At 38.7% G+C, this 26,844-nt stretch overlaps 1 protein-coding gene across 7 annotated transcripts in view; it reads right to left on the bottom strand.

The window, feature by feature from the left end:
• Positions 1-26,844, bottom strand: part of FHIT (fragile histidine triad diadenosine triphosphatase) — a 1,568,898-nt gene that overhangs the window by 1,097,267 nt on the left and 444,787 nt on the right. For all 7 annotated transcript variants that reach the window (XM_060402023.1, XM_042235723.1, XM_060402025.1 and 4 more), the window contains one exon: positions 25,533-25,625. The gene's annotated coding sequence lies outside the window, so the exon portion shown is untranslated. The remainder of the gene's footprint in view (positions 1-25,532; positions 25,626-26,844) is intronic.

Here is a 26,844-nt window from a genome sequence, read left to right as displayed (position 1 = left end):
TAGAACCTATTATACAGAGTGAAGTAAGTCAGAAGTGAAAGTGAAGTCGCTCAGTAGTGTCCGATTCTTTGAGACCCCATGGACTGTAGCCTACCAGGCTCCTCCATCCATGGAATTTTCCAGGCAAGAATACTGAAGTGGGTTGCCATTTCAGTCAGAAAGAGAAAGATAAATATCATATTCTAATGCACATATATGGAATCTAGAAAATGGTACTGAAGAATTTATTTACAGGACAGCAATGGAGAAACAGACATAGAGAACAGACTTCTGGACATGGGGAGAGGGGAGGAGAGGGTGAGATGTTTAAAAAAAAAAAAGCAGAAGAAAGAAAGATAGAAAGACAGCCTACTCCAAGGAAGAAAATATTTGCTAATGATTGGACTGATAAGGGGTTAATATCCAAATAACATTTTTAAAATTTTGTCTTTATTATTTAGCTCTTTCTGCATTGCTTCTGTTTATTTTGTTGCTCTTTTCTTAAATCTGATGCTCAATTTCTTTGTCTTATGGAATGAACATGTTCCCCCTCAAATCTCTATGTTAAAACTTAACCCCCAATGTGATGATATTTGGAAGTGGGAATTTTGGGAGGTGACTAGGTCATAAGAGTGGAGCCTCATGAGTGGAATTACTGTCCTTATAAAAGAGACACCAGACAGTTCTCTATTCCTTTCCTCCATGTGAGCACACAACAAGAAAACTACCTCTGTGAACCAGGAAGTGGGCCCTCACCGCCACAATTGTGGGAAATAAGTGTTCACTGTTTTTGCCACCTAGGCTGTGGTATTTTGTCATAGCAGCCTGAACAGACTAAGACATTTCATCTTTTATTACTGCTTGTTACTTGGGTGTTAAGGCTCTAGATTTTCTTCTAAGCACAGGTTCAACTGTAGCCTGTAAGTTTATGTGTTACATTTTCATTATCAATGGTGTCCAGATATATTTCAAGTTGGGTTTTAATGCTTCTTTTAATTAAGAGTTGCTTATCAAAGCATTTTAAATGTCCAGATTGCAAAATTTTGACAACAAATTTAGGTGATGAGGACTTCATTATTTCAACCTTTTTGCAATTCTCTGTGATGTCTTTGTAACCTATAAAGTCCATGTACTACAACTTTTCCAAAAGCCCATGAAAAGAAGAATATTCTCTATTACCAGGGTCTAAGCTTAAATATAACTATCTATTTCATCATTATCAATTATTTTAATCAGATTATTTTTATCTACTTGATTTTCCATAGATTCAGAGTTTAAAATACTCCATTATTTGGTTTCTGTTTCTTTCCCCTTGCGTTTATATAGCTTGTACATTGTGTATTATATTACTCTATCATTTGATGTATCCTGAACCCCACACTTTAGAGGCACCTCCATAGCTCCACAAAAAATGACAAGAAAACACATCAGACCTCTGTTACACGGGATTTGATGCTTGGCTCTTGTACAGTAAAGCTAGTAATTTTTATTCTCATGTTTAACATGGTTTAATGCTCTGGGAAAGTGCTTCTTGACCTCTCTTGCTTAATGTCACTGAAGAAAAGGTGACTGAATCTAAATGTCGAGAAGAGTTGTGAGTTGTTGGGCAGGGCAACTGCCAGACTGCAGGCAACAGACAAGCATACTGCTAGGTGGTGTGGGTATGATTCAAGCAGTAATAGGCTTAAATGAGAGAAAGACAAATTAATTTGCTAGGTCCTTCCTCTCAGAAAGCATGAGTGCAATCGATTCTTGCATTAAAAAGAACTCAGTTTCCAATAGTGCTGCACATCTTTCTTCTTTTATCAGAATCTTCCAATGCCATTTCATAGTTTCAGAGGCCTCACAAATTTCAGCAGACATGGTGGTTTATGCACATTTTGCAATATTAAACAATGTAGACTTTTTGAAACTTGAATATATGAAGGTCACAACATGAGATGCATGAAATTTGATATCAGTTCTTTACATTGATATTAGATAACAGATTGCAACTAGATAGACACTGGCCATAAAACTGAAAATTATTGTTTTTGTAAAACTAGCAAGATTGAATAAAAATGTTAAAATATGGTGAAAAATTAAAATCTGGCATATTTAAAGTGACTTAAAATATTTATATTAATGTACTCTACATTTTGCCATTTAATTCTAACAAGTAATTCTGAATATTTTACAAGAAATGTAACTTCTTAAAAACATTCAAAAAGGAACCTTTCTCATTTGTTTATAATTAATTTAGATGCTTAATGAAAATAAATTCAAATTTTACACTCTGTGAGTACAGATGCAGTTTAGTTTTAATTCTTTAGCTCAGAAGTTGGTACATTTTTCTGCAAAGGACTGGACAGTAAACGTTTTGGACTGTGGCAATTGTTCCTTTCTGCATAGTCCCCATGTCAGAAGAATTCCAATGAAAGCACCTACTTTTTAAGTTCCTAGAGGTGCGGTTGTTCAGAATCCCCAAGGATAAAAATTAACTTTCTTATGGGACTGGGACCTTAATTAACCTCACTCAGTCACACAATGAAAGCTGGTACAGCGGAAATTGTGGAATTTTCTTAGGAACTAGAGCTTCCAAAAATACACATGTAGTTTAAGCTGGGAGAAAAGTCGATAAAAAGAATAAAATTTATTTTTTCTATTCATTAGTAAGTGCTGTTGTGCCTGAAGATCATCAATCACACAACAGGTTAGGTGTTTCTGTTTTGTTTTCCTTTTTGTCATTTATTGTATTATTCATATTTCAAAAAAAAGCTAAAAAATATCTTTTTTATTTTTATAGCACAAAAGGTGCTATAGATTACTGTAATAGCTTTTTAATTGCTCTCCCCACATGTATTCTTGCCCCTCACTCCAATCTATTTTCCACACAGTAGTCATATTTGAAAACCAGAAGTTGGAAACTATTACTCCTCTTCTTAAAACTCTTTAGTTGTTTTCCATTACACTCAGGATAAAAGAGCATACGATGCCCTCTAAAATCTTGCTCCTCCCCCAATTCCAGCTTCATGTTTCATAGTTTAATGACTCTCTTGCACTTCTCGGCTGCTAGCCGCACACAAGGTAACACGGCAGAAAATGGGGATACTGAATGCAGGTTAGGTAAGAAGCTTTGGGTGACAAACTGCCCTAAGCTGGCTTCCACAACAATGGCCTGAGTGAAAAGTGAGACAAAAGGATATGAGGTGGGCCTCAAGAAGTGTACAGTACATTAACTAGGTTCCTTAGATCTTTGGAGAATACGGCTAATCTGTCCTACTCTTGTGTAAATGCCCTACCAGGAATTTTCATGGAGCTATAGCTGTCCTTTGCACTGCTCCTCTTAGATATCTTGGACTGTCTGCCTGATAAGCATTTTCAGTCAGGTCATGTGGCCCTATAGATCAAGATTAGCTGAAAGAAAAAGGATAATTAAATTATCAATCTCATGGCAGTATCAAAATCTCTATATTTTTCTTAGTCACTGGCATTGATGATGCTATTTCATCCTTTGGTGATGAATAGATGTGGAATATTTCATTTAAAAATTCAGATACTGTCTATAATGAGACCAATGATGAACTAACTCTATTAGGCTCTCTATAGTGTTGATTATAATATGTGTGTATTGCAAAGCGGTCCCTGAACACCATTTTTAATGGCAATCAGTGACTCCTTCCCCCAACAAATTAACAAAAATGATAAGTTCCCACACAGAAGCAAATCTGCAAGATAGCACATTTCCTTCAATTCTCACAGTCATTAAGAAGTATTGTTCATGACAGAAACATATAATATTCAACCTTCCTGTTTAACAGAACCCAGCAAGGACTCAAGTGCACAGTTCATTATTGTCATTATGGAAGAATTTCTGCCAACAAGTTACAGTCAGGTTATTATCATTCAATCATGTTGTTAATAGGAATAATTTCATGGTAATTGGCATGTTCTAGACAGAGAAGAACATAAATAGCTGCTGGAATCATTAATGATTTGTGCTGATTTTCATGGTAAAAATGACAGTATATTAGTTTACCAGATGCTGGATCAAGCCATGGGCCATTAACAGGAGGGTGTTCTCGGAATGTTTTCAGAACAAATACCAGCTGGTTTATTTTCAGGTTGCAGACATAATCACATGCATCCCCTATCAGATCCACCACAATCCTGTCAGATACATCATAAATTAAAGGCTCAGGGGCTCATTATGGGCTCTTATCCTTAAAAGCAACACACTGTCCTGCCGAGTTGGAAAATATTAAATGAGCATTTAAAGAAACTGCAAAATGCAGTGCCTTGAAAATATAAGATACCCCTTAAAACTATTTACGGTACTCAAGTATTCAAAATGTCCTTCATTGTCAAATTTGCATCAATCTCTATAAACAAACAAACAAATTCCTGTCCTGTCAGGAAGGCTTTCAGGCTGAGTCTCTTAGGAATGGGGTATGGGTTTAATAGTAAACTTTATATGCTGCATTCAGAAGAACAGAGGCAGTGACATCAAAAAAAAAAAAAAACCTCACTCCAGGAAATTTAACATACACTACATTAGTAACCAGAACAACTCACATCTGCTGCACAAATACATTTATATTGAGGGAAAAAAAACACACACACACAAAAACCTCCCATCTTTCCTGAATCTTCAGAATGAATTTTAGTAAAGCTTATTTAAATTCCCTTTCTGTCTTGCCTTTGTACATGCCTCCTCTCCCAATACTGAGCAAACCTACTGGAAGACAAAGGGATGTTTGCAAAACAAATCCAAAATAGATAATTTTTTTTAAAAAAATGGAAGAGTTCCTGTTTTCAACTGTTGATTTTCAACTGACAATCACCGTTTCTCAGGATCAGATCATCCACCTGGAAAGTGTAAGAAAACAAATCTTCCAATTAGCACTTCTTGGGCAAAATGCTGAGTTTCAAAACCTTGATTGGTAGGATGGCTCCTCAGTGTGTAAAAGCGCCGTAGTAGGGCGAACTGGGGCCGCTGTTGCCCCGTATTCTATTACCACGAGTGTGCGACACGATTTCTGTAATTATCGCCTATATGTACAGTAGTTGTTAATTAGCCAGCCGCTGCCAAAGACAGGATGGCATTCTTACATCGTGATTAGGGGTTTTGTGTGCATTTTGGGGTGGGGGACACTTTCTCACTGAAGACTCTTCCGCCTCATTCACGCTCATTCAGCTCTTTCTCGGGGAAGTTAAAAGCTGCAGTGATAATCCCCTAAGTATGACTTGGAAGAGTATAAAAAGGAGCAGTGTATAAGCGATTGGATGAGGAAGCCTTTTATGTGGAAAGTCACTGAATGGGTGGCTGAGGACAGCACCAGTGGAGAAAAAGAGGGGCAGCGGACTCGCCTTCCTAAGGTGGTGAGAGAAGCGAGTATAACCAGAGCAGCTCCAATCCCTTTCATCATCAGATCAGGCTGTTCCTGCCCCTTGTTTCACCTTGTTTCTCAGGGCCAACCAACTCCTCACTGCCATTTTGCTCCCAGAGATGGAAGAGGGGAGCAAGGCGGATTTTTGGTAAGGACCCAGTTTATCGCTGAATGCCAACTCAGCCAGCTGGCACCGAACAGGCCATGCCTTCTTCAGAGGGGGTCAGCAAAACCCAAATTAGCATGCTCCATTTTAAAAACTTGCTTTTATTTAAAGACTAATTCATGACAAACAGTGGCTCCCCCACTGAGGTCTGGCGCCCCGGGAGCTGGCACCCAACCAAACACATGCAACTAATTGCCACCCTTGGATGACACGCAACTAACAAGCTCCATTTTGAGGCTGTAGATTCACTAAGAATGTGACCCCGGAAGGCAGCAGATGCAGAAAAGCTCCTTTCATAAAACCTGTCCTAGTCTAACCATGGCAGAAAAGCGCCTGAAAAACACTTTTGTTTCCCTGTACTGAGGATTTATCTCCACGAATGGCTGTAAACGTGGCCGACTTAGAGGAAGGGGACCAAGCATGCTGGCATCCCCATCATGTCATTTGGGGCAGGGGCTCAGCCCCTCTCTTTGCTCAAGGATATGGGAGAAGTTATCCACTGTCTCCAAGCTCTGTATTTTCTCCCATTTGTAAATGGAATGGATATCCAGTACTTCACCACCATCCCTCCCATACTTTCCTTTAGATCCTCAGAGCTCCTTTATATAAGCAAGAACTCTGCAGCCAGGATGTCTAGGTTCAAATCCCAGCTCCACCACTGCCTACTAACTGGCAAGTAATATAACCCACTCATGCCTCAGTTTCCCCATCTATAAATTGGGATAATACTAGAACCTCTGGAGAAGGGAATGGCAAATCACTCCAGTATTCTTGCCTGGAAAATCCCATGGACAGAGGAGCCTGTCAGACTACAGTCCATGGGGCCACACAGAGTTGGACACAACTGAGCAACTACCTAGAGCCTATTTTGTAGGTTTATTAGGAGTGTGGAGGAGTTAATGTAACCATAAGTAAAGGACAGTGTGTGGCATATCATCAGTCCTTTATGAAGGAAGCCCTCTGAGTCTGAGATAGCTCAGCCTTATGGAGGGAAATTTCCCTTTGCATAGTCTACATTTCAAAGCGCACGTCTCCTCCATAAAGTTCCCAGGATTACACCTCTAAGCCTTTGCTCACTACTCCTTCCTCTCTTCAGCTGTCCTTCCCACACTGGTCAACCCTACTTGACCAAATTCCATCCATCTTCCAAAGCCCTTCTTCAGTTTTCACCTCCACCAGGAGTCTTCCCTGCTGTTCAGTGGTGATGAATCCCTTCACTCTTGGCATACCTCCCATGGCATTTCCACAAATAAATGAGTATTTTATGTGCCTGTTATGTTTCCTCTTCCAGCCTGACAGCTCCTTCAGATCATAATCTATGAGTAATTGACACATACTAGGTAATCAGTGAACATTTGGTGAATGAATAAGTAGATGTCCGAGTAAAAAGTTAGCTCTGCATAAGTGAATAGCCTTACACCATGGTTATGCTTGGGCTTCCCTGACAGCTGAGCTGGTAAAGAATCCATCCACAATGCAGGAGACCCTGGTTCAATTCCTGGGTCAGGCAGATCTGCTGGAGAAAGTATAGGCTACCCACTCAGTATTCATGGGCTTCCCTTATGGCTCAGCTGGTAAAGAAGCTGCCTGCAACGCAGGAGAACTGGGTTTGATTCCTGGGTTAGGAAGATCCCCTGGAGAAGGGAAAGGCTACCCACTCCAGTATTCTGGCCTGGAGAATTCCATGGACTATATAATTCATGAGGTCGCAACGGACACAACTGACTTTCCCTTTCACTTTCACATGGTTATGCTGAAAGTTGTAAAAGTGAAAAAGGTGCTCAGTCATGTCCAACTCTTTGGGACCCCATGGCCTATGGCCTGCCAGGCTCCTCTGTCCATGGCATTTTCCAGCAAGAATACTGGAGTGGGTTGCCATTTCCTCCTCCAGAGGATCTTCCTGACTAGGGGATCAAACCTCACCTCTTGTGTCTCCTGAATTGCAGGCGAATTCTTTACCAGCTGAACGCTTGGGGAAGCTTCACTCCTTCGAGGATATAATTTATCCAAATCCTATCTTTCTGAATACAGACACAGAGTTCTATGTAGCCCTGGGAATCCCAACGTTACTTTCTTAGGCATTTTCTCATTTGAATGCTCTTACCAGCATAACACATAGAGTTTGACTTTCTCACATTGTTTCAAATCACTAATTCCCAATTAGGCAGATCCCTCATATCAAATCTGTAAGCGAATGACTCCCATGGCATTTGTTCATATCCCTGTCTTAAGACACTTAATACTTTTCACCTCATAGAATAATGATTTATAGACATATGTGTCTCTCTTGCCAGATATTTGAACTTCTTAAAGTTAGAACTGTGTAAAATCCATTGTTTCTTCCTAACCAGTGCCTAGCAGGATGTGTCACACAGCAGTCACAGTGGGAGTTGCCTACAGTTCACATAGACTTTTGGGGAGTGTAACAGCAGCTCTCAGCTAAGCAGCAGAGCAACACACCACAAAGTCATCTGACCCCATTAGAGGGGAAGTCAGCACCTTAGAGAGATCAGATCTCCCTCTGCATTTTTAATCCAAAGCTTCTAGTCAGTTGACCGCGAAACACCCCACACCTCCGCCTTGACTTACCAATTTGTCTAGAATAATCAAGAGGAAAATGAGAGGCTATTAGCTTCACTTCCATTCTCTAGCCAATCATCATTCTAAATTATTAATCAGTTGAAGTATTGCCAAGAAATTTTCAGGCCCCTTTCCAAAAGTACAGTCATTTTTCAAGTGAACAATTAGCCATTTCATTCATTTATAAGTCACAGAATTTATAGAAAAGCAGATTCTTTTCTTTCTTCTATTTATTTATTTATTTATTTTCCTTTTGGACCCTGGGGAAGGTAGGAGAGATATAGGTGAAACTTGAATACAGCTTCCTTTCATTCACTCATTTACTGACTTGGTATTATAGAATCTAAGTTTATAAGTGACATTCTAAAGTATTTCCTGACCATAAGTATTTGTAAGATTGTCTCAATACTATGACACTCCTGATTGATCATTGTTGGCAAGGACAAAGTGATTGATTGTCACCATCCTTTCTTTCCCATGATTGATTCGGTAAAATCATAAAAAGCCATAATTCCTGGTTTCTTTGAGTTTATATTCTGAAGGAGGAGACAGTCAAAAAGAAACATTAACCAAAATATAAATAAAGCAGTAGTGGCAACTTTTACAAAAGAAACATCTTATGAAATGATGTACATTCTTACGAGAAGATGTACCTTAAGTAAGATGTTAGTAGTGTGACTCATAATCCATGGATCAGAAGAATTCTGAAACTGGGGACTTAATATGTAATCTAATCCAAGGTATGAAAGTGGCTGGAGAATTTAAAATGACATTTAGCTCTAGGTATCAACTGACCTCAGAGACTCCAAATTTCTAGGACATCTACTTGTCTGTTATTTTAGTTATGTGTTGTTTTAATACTATTATCATAATTTCTTAGGGGTAATTTTCTGAGCAAGACCCATACTGTGCAATTTGCCTTGTCAATCTCATTTGATGCTCATTAACAATCCCAACTTTCCTGTAAGTGATGTTTAAAGGGAGTCCGATATATGTTTAAAGGGAGTCCGATATGTAGCTAAAACTGTTTTTTCTTCTTTTACCTTTTTTGGACATTTTTCCCCCTAGAGTGAAGGTGAGCAACAATGATTAGTTTCAACTGTATCTTCAGAAGGTTGCTTATGCATATTTTGATAGCCTTGTCAATGAGAATGGATTCCAGGACAATTAACTATCCTTTAATTTTTAAGTATATACTCTGGGGTACAAGACCTTCCTAGGTCCCAAGAACTTTTTCTTTAAGAGGCTCAACACCATGTTATATAGGATAGATTAAAATAAACAATTGTTGGGTATAAAATTTTTAAGAAGATTTTTATATTTTTGCATTTGAAATTATTTGGTTATGTATAATTTGTTTGTAAAATATTAAAATTGGCTAAAATTTCTCAACAACCATCATGCAATTCAGATATTCTTAAGTGAGAAAAGCTAACTCATAAAATGTCTCTAAACATAGACTGTTTAAAATTACTAAATTTAGTAATTAATAGCAATAGCATAATGTTCTATTTTGTTGACATTTCAATAAATATCGAATTGTTCTGACTCTACAATTTCTCTATACTTCAAAACTAAAATCATTTTATTTTCCTTTTAGTTCTCAATATTTTTCTAGGTCCTTGAAAAATGCATTGGCACTAATCATTAAACTCAGTATCTAAATGTTAAAGAAGCAATGAAGTGTCTGTGCATTCCTGGGTCTCACATGGTACTAGATAATGACGGTGATGGTGTGGGAGGTTACCCCTCCCACCACCAAAAAGGCTAATGCTATTATAACATGAACAATCCCAGTTAGCCTAAATGGGTGTACCAAAATTCCTGTTGTTTTTTTTTTAAAGCCTGCCCTGATTTTGGAGAAAGCAATGGCACCGCACTCCAGTACTCTTGCCTGGAAAGTCCAATGGACGGAGGAGCCTGGTGGGCTGCCGTCTATGGGGTCGCACAGAGTTGGACACGACTGAAGCGACTTAGCAGCAGCAGCCCTGATTTTACTGTGATTTATGCACTTTGCTCTGAAGTTCTACTCATCTTCACTTTCAAAGATCATCTTGCTTTTGGAAAATTCTCATACCTTAGTACATAAGAATCACCTAGGACCTCTGGTTAAAAATGGAGATTCCTAGGTCCTGACTCCAAAGAATCTCATTGCATAGATATAAGTGGAGCTCAGAAACCACAGTTTTTAACCCTCTAAAACCTTGCAGGGTTTTTTGGTTGCTAAGTCACTGGTTGGAGAAGGCAATGGCAACCCACTCCAGTACTCTTGCCTGCAAAATCCCATGGACAGAGGAGCCTAGTTTGCTGCAGTCCATGGGGTCACGAAGTCGGACATGAGTGAGCACCTTCACTTTCACTTTTCACTTTCATGCATTGGAGAAGGAAATGGCAACCCACTCCAGTGTTCTTGCCTGGAGAATCCCAGGGACGGCGGAGCCTGGTGGGCTGCTGTCTATGGGGTCACACAGAGTCGGACACAACTGAAGCGACTTGGCAGCAGCAGCAGCAGCAGCAAGTCACTGGTTGATGCCTTGTGGTTGATGATAAGAGCTGCTGAATCAGACGAATAGAAATGCTGGACAAGTCGAGTCAATTTAGGCCTGTCTCTCTAAGCTCTGGCTCCTATTAGAATAACCTGTAAGCGTGTCAGTCACTCAGTCATGTCTGCCTCTGTGACCCCATGGACTGTAGCCCACCAGCTCCTCTTAGAATTCTCCAGGCAAGAATACTGGAGTGGGTTACCATTGCCTTCTCTAGGGGACCTTCCAGACCCAGGATTGAACCTGGGTCTTCAGCACTGCAGGCAGATTCTTTACCAACTGAGCCGCTAGGGAAGCTTGGGGAGCTTCTAAAAACAGTTAGCCACCCCCTCCCCAACAAGGATTCTGATTTATTTGATCTGGGGCAGAGCCTGTTGTTGTTTAGTCACTAAGTCAAGTCCGACTCTTTGAGACCCCATGGACTGCACCGCACCAGGTTTCCCTGTCCTTCACTATCTCCCCGAATTTGCTCAAACTCATGTCCATTGAGTCAGTGATGCCATCCAACCATCTCATCCTCTGCCACCATTTTCTCCTCTTGCCCTCAATCTTTCCCAGTAGCAGGGTCTTTTCCAGTGAATCAGCTCTTCACACCAGGTGGCTGAAATATTGGTACTTCAGTTTCAACATCAGTCTTTTCAATGAATATTCAGGGTTGAGCTTGGGCACTGGTATTTTTAGAGCTACCATACAAACAAATCAAACAGCCTAATTATCATAGGCTATGAGAGCCTAAGGGTGTCAGCTCTCAAAAGGGATTAACTCACCCACTGAGGTGATGATAAGGCCTAAATCTCCTAAAATGAAAACACCACAGCAGAGATTTAGCAAAGCTAAAACCCATCTTCCATTCCCGGTTTGTTTCAGCCCCAACACACCCAAGTTGGCCTTACAGCTGCAGCACAAAAAACTGAGCCCTTTACTTGGGTTTTCATCTGCTGGCAGAATGATTTAGTAGCTCTATTATAAAAGCAACTCCATTATAATTACAGTGTTTGAATTATAAACAAAACCAAAAAAGATGCAGAAGGAACAATCCTTTAATCAAAACTGTAAAACAGAACAATTTCTGGCTGCACTTAAAAGCAAACTCTGAAATATTAAGAGTAAGCTCTCCATTTTTTTGATTCCTGCCTCTTTACTGTAAGAGCAACACTACACATTTTTTTTCAATTAACCAGTTTGCCAACCTGAAGAAACTCACAGTGCGTGATTTAATGAGCATATACTGTGTGCATGGTAATTGGCAGGCTGATAGTTGGTTCACTTTAAATTGACAAGAGAGCACCACACATTAGTAAAAAGGTTTTGGGGGTCTCTTTTCATTAAATAAGCTTTATAGTTAAAAAAACATTCCAACTGTTTTGGCAAAGCTGTCATTATCGGTCCCAGGGTGACCTTACTCTCTGTCACTCTCCAAGTCCTCAAATCTTGAAGAAATTATTTTTTAAAATGCAAAATATAGATATTTAGATGCTGGCAGGGGTATGTGGAGCCTTCTGAGTCATGACTCCATTGGTGATTTCATATCACATGAATTCTAACGCACTATGTGCCAGTTCTTCACGACTGCTTTATAAATTGGAATATTTCTTGGAAATAATACCAGTAGTGTTAAACTTATTCAATATTTTAGAAGCAGTATGTGCATGCTGTCACGATTCAATCATGTCCAACTCTTTGTGACCCTACAAACTATAGCCTGCTGGGCTCCTCTGTCCATGGGATTCTACAGGCAAGAATACTGGAGTGGGTTGCACACCCTCCTCCAGGGGATGTTCCCGACCCAGGGATCAAACCCGCATCTCCTGCGTCTCCTGCATTGGCAGACAGGTTCTTTACCACTAGCACCACATGGGAAGACCTAGAAGCAGTATAATGCAGTAGAAATAAAACAGGCTTTGGTGATGTAGAGAAAGGGGTTCAGATTTTGACTTAAAATATTTATACAGTGCCTTGGTCAAGTGACATCACTTCCCTGGGGCTGTTTCCTAATTTACTAAATTATAACACCTACTTTGTAGGTAGAAGCCTGTAACATACTTCTCATGGTTATTGACAACATAGGGACACACATAAATAGTAACTAGATAAGCCACAGAAGTTCAGACTCTGGAGTTTTAAGTTAACTACAGTCAGATTCCTTAGATTTCTACCATGCATGTTTATTGGAGTTATATAAAGACAACAGTGAAATAATACTTATATACCAGTGTGGTCTCAGTCATTCCTACTAAGATTATGAAAGGTAGATATTATTACCCAATTTTATAAAATCTCAAATACAGGAAGGGATCTTTAAGATCACATGAGAAATTTCTGAAATGTTTTAACTTTTCTGATCATACGAATGTGAAATTTCCTGTGTTTCCCTCTTTGCTCTCCCTGCCAGAAAACCCAGGTGTGCATGTGTGTGCTTAGTGTATACTTACAATCCTCTTAGCAACAGTCACTGGTGGAAATCTTTCCTGATTTTATATTAATATACAATAATTATATATATATATAATTAATCTTACTTTTAAATTGTCTATAAACCATCACAAATAAGGTAGCTATTTCTTAGCTAGCTAATAATGGAGCTAGTAATAACTTGGATGTGTGTCACTTGATTCCAGTCTAGGGACCCTCTCATATATGTATAAACATACAGATATCTACACTCTCCAGCTATGCTTTTGCTATCACTTGTGTTGAGCTTTGATGCCACAATTTTATGAAATGGTCGCTACCCTAAAGTGATGAGCAACCTGTGTCTCGTAACTTACAACTGGATTATCCTCAAAAAATTCTAGACTCAAAAATACTCAAAGTAACCTCACTGGAACTTTATCAGGTATAAACACTCATGTATAATTGTTATCTTAATGTAAAGACCTATTTATTATTATCAAACACATCTTAACTCTGGTAATACTTTTTCCATTAAAGTTTAATTTTTCTGATACTAATATAGACTTCTTCTGCTTTTACTATGGTGTATTTTTTCCATCAATTTACATTCAATTTAACTGTATCTTTGTATTTAAAATTTATCTCAACAAAAAATAGTTGTTCTTGTTTTTTAATCCATCCTGATAAACTCTGATTTTTAATTATTTAGTCCATTATCATTTTTTCTTTATTTTATTTTTTATTGAAGAATAATTGCTTTACAGAATTTTTGTTGTTTCTTGTCAAACCTCAACATGAATCAGCCATCAGTTCAGTTCAGTTCAGTTCAGTCGCTCAGTCGTGTCCGACTCTTTGCGACCCCATGAATCGCAGCATGCCAGGTCTCCCTGTCCATCACCAACTCCCAGAGTTCACTCAGACTCACGCCCATCGAGTCAGTGATGCCATCCAGCTATCTCATCCTCGGTCGTCCCCTTCTCCTCCTGCCCTCAATCCCTCCCAGCATGAGTCTTTTCCAATAAGTAAACTCTTCACATGAGGTGGCCAAAGTACTGGATTTTCAGCTTTAGCATCATTCCTCCCAAAGAAATCCCAGGGCTGATCTCCTTCAGAATGGACTGGTTGGATCTCCTTGCAGTCCAAGGGACTCTCAAGAGTCTTCTCCAACACCACAGTTCAAAACCATCAATACTTTGGCGCTCAGCCTTCTTCACAGCCCAACTCTCACATCCATACATGACCACTGGAAAAACCATAGCCTTGACTAGACGGACCTTAGTCGGCAAAGTAATGTCTCTGCTTTTGAGTATGCTATCTAGGTTGGTTATAACTTTTCTTCCAAGGAGTAAGCGTCTTTTAATTTCATGGCTGCAGTCACCATCTGCAGTGATTTTGGAGCCCCCAAAAATAAAGTCTGCCACTATTTCCACTGTTTCCCCATGTATTTCCCATGAAGTGATGGGACCGGATGCCATGATCTTCGTTTTCTGAATGTTGAGCTTTAAGCCAATCTTTTCACTCTCCTCTTTCACTTTCATCAAGAGGCTTTTTAGTTCCTCTTCACTTTCTGCCATAAGGGTGGTGTCATCTGCATATCTGACGTTATTGATATTTCTCCCGGCACTCTTGATTCCAGCTTGTGTTTCTTCCAGCCCAGCATTTCTCATGATGTACTCTGCTGCTGCTGCTGCTAAGTCACTTCAGTCGTGTCCAACTCTGTGTGACCCCACAGACGGCAGCCCACCAGGCTCCCCCGTCTCTGGGATTCTCCAGGCAAGAACACTGGAGTGGGTTGCCATTTCCTTCTCCAATGCATGAAAGTGAAAAGTGAAAGTGAAGTCGCTCAGTCGTGCCCGACTCTTAGCGACCCCATGGACTGCAGCCTACCAGGCTCCTCCGTCCATGGGATTTTCCAGGCAACATTACTGGAGTGGGGTGCCACTGCTGCATATAAGTTAAATAAGCAGGGTGACAATATACAGCCTTGACATACTCCTTTTCCTATTTGGAACCAGTCTGTTGTTCCATGTCCAGTTCTAACTGTTGCTTCCTGACCTGCATATAGATTTCTCAAGAGGTAGGTCAGGTGGTCTTGTATTCCCATCTCTCAGAATTTTCCATAGTTTATTGTGATCCACACAGTCAAAGGCTTTGGCATAGTCAAGAAAGCAGAAATAGATGTTTTTCTGGAACTCTCTTGCTTTTTCCATGATCCAGCGGATGTTGGCAATTTGATCTCTGGTTCCTCTGCCTTTTCTAAAACCAGCTTGAATATCAGGAAGTTCACGGTTCACGTATTGCTGAAGCCTGGCTTGAATCAGCCATAGGTACACATATATCCACTCCCTTTTGACTCTCCCTCCCATCTCCCATCCCATCCCACTCCTCAGATTAATATAGAGCCTCTATTTGAGCTTCCTGAGCCACACATCAAATTCCCATTGGCTATCTATTTTACAGATGGTAATGTAAGATTCCATGTTACTCTTTCCATACATGATGGCCATTCTGACGGGTGTGAGGTGATATCTCGTAGTTTTGATTTGCATTTCTCTAATAATGAGCAATGTTGAGCATATTTTCATGTGTTTGTTAGCCATCTATATACCTTCTTTGGAGAAATGTCTGTTTAGGTATTTTCCCCACTTTTTGATTGGGTTGTTTGTTTTTCTGGCACTGAGTTGTATGAGCTGCTTGTATATTTTGGAAGTTAATCCTTTCTCAGTTATTTCATTCACTACTATTTTCTCTCATTGTGCACGTTGTCTTTTCACCTTGCTTATAGTTTCCTTTGCTGTGCAAAAGCTGTTAAGTTTAATCAGGTGCCACTTGTTTATTTTTGTTTTTATTTCCGCTACTCTAGAAGGTGGGTCATAGAGAATCTTGTTTTGATTTATGTCATCGAGTATTCTGCCTATGTTTTCCTCCAAGAGTTTTATAGTTTTTGGTCTTACATTTAGGTCTTTAATCCATTTTGAGTTTATCTTTGTGTTTGGTATTAGAAAGTGTTCTAATTTCATTCTTTCACATGTAGCTATCCAGTTTACCCAGAACCATTTATTGAAGAGTCTGTCTTTGCCCCATTGTATATTCTTGCCTCCTTTGTCAAAAATAAGGTACCCATAGGTGCATGGGTTTACTTCTGGGCTTTCTATCTTGTTCCATTGGTCTATATTTCTGTTTTTGTGCCAGTACCATACTGTCTTGATGACTGTAGCTTTGTAGTACAATCTGAAGTCAGGAAGGTTGATTCCTCCAGCTCTATTCTTCTTTCTCAAGACTGCTTTGGCTATTCAGGGTCTTTTGTGTTTCTATATGAATTGTGAAATTTTTTGTTCTAGTTCTATAAAAAAAAAAATGCTATTGGTAATTTGATAGGGGTCACATTGAATCTGTAGACTGCGTTTGGTAGTACAGTCATTTTCACAGTATTGATTCTTCCTACCCAGGAACATGGAATACCTCTCCATCTGTGTATGTCATCTTTGATTTCTTTCATTAGTGTCTTATAATTTTCTGTGTAAAGTTCTTTTGTCTCCTTAGGTAAGTTTATTCTTAGGTATTTAATTCTTTTTCTTGCAATGGTGAATGGGATTGATTCCTTAATTTCTCTTTCTGATTTTTCATTGTTGGTATATAGAAATGCAAGTGATTTCGGGGTATTGATTCTGTATCCTGCAACTTTACTAACTTCACTGATTAGCTCTAGTAATTTTCTTATACTATCTTTAGGCTTTTCTATTTACAGTATCATGTCATCTGCAAACAGTGAGAGCTTTCTTCTTTTCTAGTCTGGATTCCTTTTATTTATTTACTTTTTGTCTTCTCTGATTGCTGTAGCTAGGCTGGATGGCATCACTGACTCAATGGACGTGAGTCTGAGTGAACTCCGGGAGTTGGTGATGGACAGGGAAGCCTGGCGTGCTGCAATTCATGGGGTGGCAAAGAGTCAGACACGACTGAGAGACTGAACTGAACTGAGGACTTTCAGAACTATGCTGAATAACAGTGGTGAAAGTAGACACCCTTGTCTTGCTCCTGATCCTAGGAGGAATGCTTTCAGCTTTTCACCATTGAGTATAATGCTTGCTGTAGGCTTATCATGTATGGCCTTTACTATGTTGAGGTAGGTTCCTTAGGTGCCCTTTTTTTTTTTAAGTTTTAATCATAAACAGGTGCTGAATTTTGTCACAGGCTTTTTCTGTATCTATTTAGATTATCATACAGTTTTTATCTTTCAATTTGTTAATATGGTGTATCACATTGATTGATTTGTGTATATTGAAGAATCCTTGCATTCCTGGAATAAACCCAGCTTGATCATGGTGTATGAGCTTTTTGATGTGTTGCTGAATTCTGTTTGCTAAAATTTTGTTGTGGATTTCCGCATCTATATTCATCAGTGATGTTGGCCTGTAGTTTCTTTTTTGTGTGTTGTCTTTGTCTGGTTTTGGTATCAGGGTGATGGTGGCCTTGTAGAATGAGTTTGGAAGTGTTCCTTCCTCTGCAATTTTTTGAAAGAGGTTTAGAAGGATAGGCATTGGCTCTTTATGAAATGTTTGATAAAATTCTCCTGTGAAGCCATCTGGTCCTGGGCTTTTGTTTTTTGAGAGACTTTTGATCAAAGCTTCAATTTCAGTGCTTGTAACTGGGTTGTTCATAATTTCTATTTCTTCTTAGTTCAGTCTTGGAAGATTGAACTTTTCTAAGAATCTGTCCATTTCTTCCAGGTTATCCATTTTATTGCCGTCTGGTTGCTCATTATCTCATAATCCTTTGTATTTCTGCATTGTCTGTTGTAACCTCTCCTTTTTCATTTCTAATTTTGTTGATTTAATTCTTCTCACTTTTTTCTTGATGAATTTGGCTAAAGGCTTGTCAACTTTGTCTTTTCAAAGAACCAGCTTTTAGTTTTATTAATCTTTACTACTGTTTCTTTCATTTCTTTTTCATTTATTTTTGCTGGGATCTTTATGATTTCTTTCCTTTTACTAATCTGGGGGGGTTTTTTCTTCTTCTTTTCCCAATTGTTTTAGGTATAAAGTTAGGTTGTCTAGTGGATGTTTTTCTTCTTTCTTGAGGTAGGATTGTATGGCTACAAACTTCCCTCTTAGAACTGTTTTTGCTGAATCCCATAAGTTTTGAGTTGTCATGTTTTCATTGTCATTTGTTTCTAGAAATTTTTTTATTTCCCTTTTGATTTCTTCAATAACCTGTTAGTTATTTGGAAATGTGTTGTTTAATCTCCATGTGTTTGTGTTACTTACAGTTTTTTTTTTTTTCCTATAATTGAAATCTAGTTTCATAGCATTGTGGTCAGAGAAGATGCTTGATATGATTTCAATTTTATTAAATTTACTGAGATTTGATTTGTGACCCAAGATGTGGTCTATCCTGGAGAATGTTCCATGTGTACTTGAGAAGAAGGTGTATTCTTCTGCATTTGGATGGAATGTCCTCATGATATCAATGAGATCCATCTCATCTAATGTATCATTTAAGACTTGTGTTTCCTTATCATTTTTCTGTTTTGATGATCTGTCCATTGGTGTGAGTGGGGTGTTAAAGTCTCCTACTATCATTGTGTTACGGTCGATTTCTCCTTTTATGTCTGTTATCATTTGTCTTATGTATTGAGGTGCTCCTAGGTTGGATGCATAGATATTTATAATTGTTCCGTCTTCTTCTTGGATTGATCCCTTGATCATTATGTAGTGTCCTTCCTTATCTCTTGTATCTTCTTTATTTTAAGGTCTATTTTGTCTGATGTGAGGATTGCTACTCAAGCTTTCTTTTGCTTCCCATTTGCATGGAATATATTTTTCCATCCTCTCACTTTCAGTCTACATGTGTCTTTAGGTCTGAAGTGGGTTTCCTGCAGACAGCATATATATGGGTCTTATTTTTGTATCCATTCAGCCAGTCTGTGTCTTTTGGTTGGAGCATTCAATCCATTTTCATTTAAAGTAAGTATTGATATATATGTTCCTATTACCATTCTCTTAATTGTGGATCTTTTTTCTTCTCAAGTATTTCTTGACTGAATAAGTACCTTTACCATGTGTTGTAAAGCTGCTTTGGCGATACTGAATTCTCTTAACTTTTGCTTGTCTGAAAAGATTTTTATTTCTCTATCAGTTTTGAATGAGATCCTTGCTGGGTGCAGTAATCTTGGTTGTAGATTTTTCCCTTTCAGTACTTTAAATATATCCTGCTATTCCCTTCTGGCCTGCAGAGTTTCTGCTGAAAGATGAGCTGTTAAGCATATGGGGTTTCCCTTGTGTTTTACTCGTTGTTTCTCCCTTGCTGCTTTTAATATTCTTTCTTTGTATTTAGTCATTTGATTAGTATGTGTCTTGGCGTGTTTCTCCTTGGGTTTATCCTGTATGGGACTCTTTGTGACTCTTGGACTTGAGTGATTATTTCCTTTAGCATGTTGGGGAAATTTTCAACTATGATTTCTTCAAAAATTTTCTCATACCTTTCTTTTTTTCTTCTTCTTCTGGGACCCAGATAATTCGAATGTTGGTGCGTTTGATATTGTCCCAGAGGTCTCCAAGACTGTCCTCAGTTCTTTTCATTCTTTTTACTTTATTCTGCTCTTCAGATGTTATTTTCACCATTTTATCTTTCAGCTCACTGATTTATTCTTCTCCTTCAGTATTCTGCTATTGATTCCTTATAGAGTATTTTTAATTTCAGTAGTTGTATTGTTTGATTCTGTATGTTTATTCTTCAGTTCTTCTAGGTCTTTGTTAATTGATTATTGCATTTTCTCCATTTTGTTTTCAAGAATTTTGATCATCTTTACTATCATTATTCTGAATTCTTTTTCAGGTAGTTTGCCTGTCTCCTCTTCATTTTTTTGGACTTCTATGTTTCTAGTTTGTTCCTTCATTTATGTAGTATTTATCTGCCTTTTCATTATTTTTTTTAACTTACTGTGTTTGAGGTCTCCTTTTCCCAGGCTTCAAGGTTGAATTCTTTCTTCCTTTTCGTTTCTGCCCTCCAATGATGCTAAAGCTGAAACTCCAGTACTTTGGCCACCTCATGCAAAGAGTTGACTCATTGGAAAAGACTCTGATGCTGGGAGGGATTGGGGGCAGGAGGAGAAGGGGACGACAGAGGATGACATGGCTGGATGGCATCACTGACTTGATGGACATGAGTCTGAGTGAACTCCGGGAGTTGGTGATGGACAGGGAGGCCTGGCATGCTGCGATTCATGGGGTTGCAAAGAGTCAGACACGACTGAGCAACTGAACTGAACTGAACTGAACTGAAGGTTGGTCCAGTGGTTTGTGTAAGCTTCCTATAGGGTGAGATTTGTGTTGTGTTTTTCTTTGTTTGTTTTTCCTCTGATGGGCAAGGCTGAGAGAGGTGGTAATCCTGTCTGCTGATGATTGGGTTTATATTTTTGTTTTGTTTGTTGTTTAAATGAGGTTGTCATGCACAGGGTGCTGCTTGTGGTTGGGTGACGCCAGGTCTTGTATTCAAGTGGTTTCCTTTGTGTGAGTTCTCACTATTTGATATTCCCTAGGTTTAGTTCTCCTTGTCTAGGGTCTTGGAGTCAGTGCTCCCACATCAAAGGCTCACGGCTTGATCTCTCTCCAAAGACCAGCGTAGGTCCAATCTACCAAGAATAGTTTCACCCAACATGAAAGGGTCTTTATTTGAGTTCTAAAAGCCCACAACATTAACATTTAATATGAAGCCTGGCATGCTGCAGTCAATGGTGTCACAAAGAGTCTGACACAACTGAGCAATGGAACAATAACATCATTCAATATAAATAAATATGATTAACATGATATGGTTGCACTTAGAGCTACAATTTCATTGCTTGGTTTCCTTTTGCCTCTTCTGTTTTTTGTTCTCTGTTCAATCTTTCCTGCATTCTTTTGGGATCATTTTTAAAGCGCTTAGGATTCTACTTTATCTATTGTATTTTCAGTTATTGTTCTAAGCATTAAAATATACATTTTTGACCTTTCACAGTCTACTTAAGAGTTCATTTCATTACCTCCCCATACAAATTTGAAAACTATACAATTATATAAGTCCATTTGCTATGCACCCCCCTCATTATTTATGCTATAATTGTCTTACAAATGATATCTACACATAGCACATTATAAGTATCACAAGGCAGTGTTATGATTTGGGTTTTAAATTTTCTGTGTATTTTAAAGATACTGAGATGAAAATACTCTTTCATATTTACAATTTCTGACATTCTTGATTCATTCTTGAAGATTTAAGATTCCATCTGGTGTTATCTCACTTCAGCTTGAATAACTTCCTTTAGCATTTCTTGTGTTGTAGGTCTGCTGGCAATGAATTCTCTTAGCTTACTTTTATCTGAAAATGTCTTTAATTTGCCTTCATTCTCAAAGGATATTTTCACTATACATAGATTTCTGGGTTAACAGGATTTTTCTTTTTCCTTCTCTGTACTTTAAAAATATCATTTTACTTTTCCTAGACTCTATAGTTACTGATAAGAAGGCAGTGCTGATTTAAAGTACAGTGTCTTGGAAGGTAACCTGTCATTTTCTGTGACCACTATCAAAATTTTCTCTTTACTGTTGGTGTCCAACAGTTAGAATATGATGTGCATAGGTACAGTTTTCTTTAAATTAATCCTGTTTGAAGTTCCCTGAGTTTCTGGATCTGTAAATGTATGCATTTCATCAAATTTAAAAAAAAATTGGCCATTATTTCTTCAAATATTTTCCTTTCCCTGTCATTCTCTTTCTTGTCTTCTTCTGAGACTCCAATTACATATACATTAGACATTTTTACTTATGTTACATAGATCTCTGAGGCTCTATTCGTTATTGTTTAGTTTTTTAAATTTTTCTTCTTGGACTTACCCAATGGTCCAGTGGTTAAAACTCCACCTTCTAGCGCAGGGGGATGTGGGTTTTATCCCTAGTCAGGGAACTAAGTTCCCACATACAGTGGAGTATGGCCGACAGTTAAAAAATTAAAAAACGCTTTTTTTTCTGTTCTTAAGAATGAAATTGGCTTCTGTTCTATCTTTAGGTTCACTGACACCTTCTATTATTTCCAATGGATGTAAACTCAGTGAATTTTTATTTCAAATACTATATTTTCAGTTCTGGAATCTCAATTTGTTTCTTTTTTTGTAGTTTCCATTTACTACATTTTTTACTCATTGTGAGTGTATCTTTCTAGCCTCCTTGAGTACGGTTATAAAAGCTGTTTTAAAATCTTTGCTAATTCCCACCTTTGGGTCATCCTGGAATTAGACTTTTCTCTTCAGAAGGGGTCACATTTTCTTGGTTCTTCATATCTTATGTAATTTGGGATTGTATTATGTAAATGTATGATGCAAATATTTTGAAGCAAAGACTCTAAAATCTGTTAGAATTCTGTGAAGAGTACTGATTTATTTGTTTTAGCAAGCAATTAACTTGATTATACACAAGGTGAAAACTATCTCTTGGGTGGCAGCTCAAACTTCAGTTCAGTTCTTTCATCTTCAGTGGTGCCAGCTTGTATCTGCTCCACACATCCATGATTCAGGAGTCAGTCAGAACTTTGGGTTGTATTTATCCACTGAATCGGGAGCTTCCCCATCCGCCTTTCTGCTTTCCAGAATTCTAGCTTAAGGGCTTCCCTGGTGGCTCAGTGGGAAAGAATCCACCTGCCAATACAGGAGACACAGGTTCGATCTCTGGTTCAGGAAGATCCCACATGCCACAGAGGAACTAAGCACACGACCCTCAACTACTGAGCGTGCTCTAGAGCCTGGGAGCTGAAATGCTGGGCTCATGTGTTGAAGCTACTGAAGCTCATGTGTCCTAGAGCCTGTGCTCTACAACAAGAGCAGCCACCTCCATGGGAAGCTCCTACACTGCAACAAAGAGTGGCCCCCGCTTGATGCAACTGAGAAAGTCTGCAACAACAAAGACCCAGCACAGCCAAAAACAAATAAAATTACCAATTTAAAAACAGTATTCTAGCTTCATTTTGCAGGGGCTGTTGTTGCACTGAACCCTGTTCCTAGGGTCTTCAAACCAAAAAGACTGTGATTTTTCTACTGGAGTTAGTCACCCGAAGTGACATTAACCTCACCATGCATACCCTCAGTCGAAAAAGCCATAAAATGGGGAAATCACTCTGCACTGAGCCTAAGTTTTGAATCTGAAGTCCCTTTCAGTCCCTACTTATTTTCACTCTCTAGGGTTGTCAGGTAATTCTTCTCCCGTACTTTACAGTTTCTATATGTGAAAATACCAGGTTCAACAGCACATACTTAGCTATACTAGAAGTGGAAACAAGTGAAAAACATTTAGGAAATACTCTTTTGCATCTCCCAGTTCCTCTTCTCAAAATATTTAACCTTCATTCATTACCTCGCCTAGTGATGTTTGGTTTTGGTTTTAGGTAGAAACATAAGTCAGAGCTTCCTTGATCATCCTGCCAAGTACATGAGAAGATGTGGAATGAAAGTACAGCACAAAGTTAAATGATAAAATGATAAAACATCAATCAGATCTGGCTGTAACACTGGCAGCATTTAATCTCAAAGCAATGAGGCTTATACGGGTTCATGACTACCGGAGATAATCTACATGGTACTTTGCCACGTTATTTATTTTACCTTAGTTTTTTGATCTCAGATATCTATATCTTGCCTCATTGAAAACTGCAATAGGTAATATCCTATGAGAAACAGAATATTAAAATAATATCCTTAAACAGTGTTACAGAATCAGTAAGTGCACATTTCCTTCTTATATTCGTCGTTACCATCTCTTAAGAGCTTCTGTATGCCAAGCATCTTGCTTATCACTTTACAATAATTGCCATTTAATCCTTTATAAGCAGTCTGTGAGGTAGTTCCTATAATTAGCCCCATATTGTGGAGGAAGATACCAGAGTTCAGAGAGGTTAAATGAGTTAACCGAGATCACACAGCAAATGGCAGAAACCTGTCAGTCTCTTTAAAGAAAAGAAACAGTGAAGTATAGGTCTTCAGAATCATGAAGCACGTGCCTTTTACTATGAAGAGAGAAAAGGGAAGTCTTTCCAAGCAAAGAGAACTAGGTGGAGATGCTAAAAGTCAAAGTTATAGTCTGCAATTCCTCCTTCTGCTAATAATTAATATTAAAATACTCCTCTTTTAGATCTATATATTTCATATTGACAGCTTTCATGTTAAAAAGAGCTTTGCTTCAGGGCTCAAAAACACTAACCAGAACCATAACACAAGGATCAAACAATTCTGCGCAAAACTCCCACCAGGGTTCCATTTCAGCTCATTTCATTTACCATCTTTAAGCCTTCTACATCTTCCAGAAAAACCCTCTAGACAGGAAGGTGATTCACCAGAAAGAAGTCAGGGCCATCAAGAAGAGAGGATGCCTGACTCATCCTTCCATAATCTGCATTTGGTGAGTATTTCTAGAAAACACAGCAATGTGTCACAGCCCTACACATTCGAGGGACAGTCTTGCTCGATTCTGTAAACTTTGCATAAATCTATGAGTTTTAAACAACTGTGGAATACGAGAGAATAGAAGGCAGACAATGTAAAATGGAAACAGGAGACTGGGTCGTGGCTGAAAGCATAATAAATGTTTGTGTTCTGACACATGGGGCTGTTCAATATTTATATTTATTACACATGCTAAATTGTTAGCTGAGACTCTGGAATGGGGAGACACTGTGAGTGGAATAAAGATGAGAAGGAGTGAGAGAAGAGGAGAGGGGTATGCACATGTGAGTTCCAGGAACGGTTTAAATGAACACTGTCCACTGATATCACGCCGGGGAAGTATTGCCCATATTCACATATTTCCAGTCCTTTATTGCTATTTTTAAAATGCATATTAAATGTATCCAGTAAAATCATTCAAATACATACAAAGATGAGTAATTACTTTGTCCTATCCTCAAGTCTTTTTTATAAGATATATTCTTCACTGTCCCAGCAAATGCCACTAGAACTTCCTCTGACCAAGAACAATCCCTTGCCATTTTAGGAGGTACATTTCACGTCAGATGTGACCTCCTGCCACTACTAATGCCATCTCATCTCCAGGATCATTCTCAAAACCATGCAAAGCCTAACAACTCGACTATGTAACTGTTTAACCTTACTTTTTAGACATAAAAATTATTAAATATGTGTAACTGTCTGGTGGGGGGAGAATAATATAATAGATGTCAATCAGGTAACAGTTATACTACATTTCATAAAAGGGAAGGTAATGCTTTCTTTAAAAAGTAAAGTCATCATTCCTTATTTAACTGACATAATATTTATACCCTGAGTTTTAAATGGCAGCTACAAATAGAAGTCAGGAGAGGGTAAATTCTCTAAGGAAATCGAGCCCTGAAATTCTACCATTTTAAGAGTTCTATTTTATGTGTACACAGGAATCTTACTGCTATGATACAGATGTCCATAGTAAGTCAGGTATGCCTAATTCTATGAAAAAAAATCTGAAATTAAGTAAACACTACCTGTCTGAAGACTGTTACTTCCTCAGAGTGCTCAACAGAAGGGTGCGCAGAGTTTTTGCAGAGGCTGTCGACAGGTTGGCAGTCCTGGAATACCTACATCAGAAAAGAGAAATTCAGATGATCATTTCTGCAGTGATCCAGATGACTTATAGGTACAGCTTCATTAGGGACATTCAGCATGAATACTGAGCAAACAGGACTGCACTGGTACTGTTGGAAGGGTAGAATACGGGCACACATGTAATGTCTAAGTATTGTCATTGGTCTGCACTGACCCCTACAAGATCACATAAAGGAAGAGGCAGAATGGTGCTCTGAACTTCCATCTTCCACGTCTAGTCAGTCCTGGGCTGTTCTAGCTGCATTGTTATTTGACCCTCTTCATAGTCAGCCAGTACTGCCACTGGGGTTTTCCATTTTTCAGAAAGATGAAGCCAACCTGCCAACCTGTCAGCAAGAGTACCTCTCAGGTTTTGTGGTGGTCTATGCCAAATCATCTGGCCAGTCTGAAGGGTACTTTGCAGATCAGTTTACCTACTTTCTTTTGAAACCCTAGTGTCCATGAGAATCAAAAGGAATCTGACAACAGAAAGAACAAGGGTTTGTGGTCCTTCTAGCCTAAGTTTGAATTCTAGTAATGCATTTCACTATCTCTGTGTCTTATATAGCTGCTGAACTCCATTGAGCCTCACTTTTCACTTCTGTCAAATGGGCATAATAATATATATATGAAGGGTATATTTATAAAGAGAATATATTTTTATAATTTGGATAAAACACCAAGCACAATTTCCTGGCACATGTTAGGGACCTGTATGCAGGTCAAGAAGCAACACTTAGAACTGTTCTTGGAACATGGAACAGCAGACTGGTTCAAAATTGGAAAAGGAGTATATGAAGGCTGTATATTGTCACCTTGCTTATTTAACTTATATGCAGAGTACATCATGAGAAACACTGGGCTGGATGAAGCACAAGCTGGAATCAAGACTGCCAGGAGAAATATCAACAACCTCAGATATGCAGATGATACCATTTTAATGGCAGAAAGTGAAGAGGAACTAAAGAGCCTCTTGATGAAGGTGAAAGAGAAGAGTGAAAAGGCCAGCTTAAAATTCAGCGTTCAAATAACAAAGATCGTGGCATCCAGTCCCATCACTTCATGGCAAATAGATGGGAAAAAGTGGAAACTGTGACAGACTTTATTTTCCTGGGCTCCAAAATCACTGCGGACAGTGACTACAGCAACGAAATTAAAAGATGCTTGCTCCTTGGAAGAAAAGTAAAGACCAACCTAGACAGAGTATTAAAA

The sequence above is a fragment of the Ovis aries genome, chromosome 19 (genome assembly GCF_016772045.2).
Source record: "Ovis aries strain OAR_USU_Benz2616 breed Rambouillet chromosome 19, ARS-UI_Ramb_v3.0, whole genome shotgun sequence".
Classification (NCBI taxonomy): domain Eukaryota; kingdom Metazoa; phylum Chordata; class Mammalia; order Artiodactyla; family Bovidae; genus Ovis; species Ovis aries.
The sequence above is the reverse complement of the archived record's forward strand: the minus strand, read 5'-3'. Positions and strand labels throughout refer to the sequence as shown.